Below are 246 nucleotides of genomic sequence, written 5' to 3'. Positions count from 1 at the left end.
AAATTGCAAATGTCGGATCATTGTTTTGAAAAGATTCTGAAGGATCCAGTGACTCCGCCCCCGACTCCGTCCCCGACTCCGCCCCCGACCAATCAGTGACCGACAGTGTTCTGACGTCAGATTTTAGTACTTCTTCGTTCGGGTTAGAACCACAGAGCCAAAGGACCTGAAAATAGTAATAGGTGCTAAGTACCGGTACTAATGGAAAAGGGGCATTAGTTCGCTGTCGCGACCCCTAACGCATGG

The sequence above is a fragment of the Nematolebias whitei genome, chromosome 4 (genome assembly GCF_014905685.2).
Source record: "Nematolebias whitei isolate Nwh7 chromosome 4, NemWhi1, whole genome shotgun sequence".
In the NCBI taxonomy this organism is placed as follows: Eukaryota; Metazoa; Chordata; class Actinopteri; order Cyprinodontiformes; family Rivulidae; genus Nematolebias; species Nematolebias whitei.
This window is presented reverse-complemented; position numbering follows the sequence as displayed.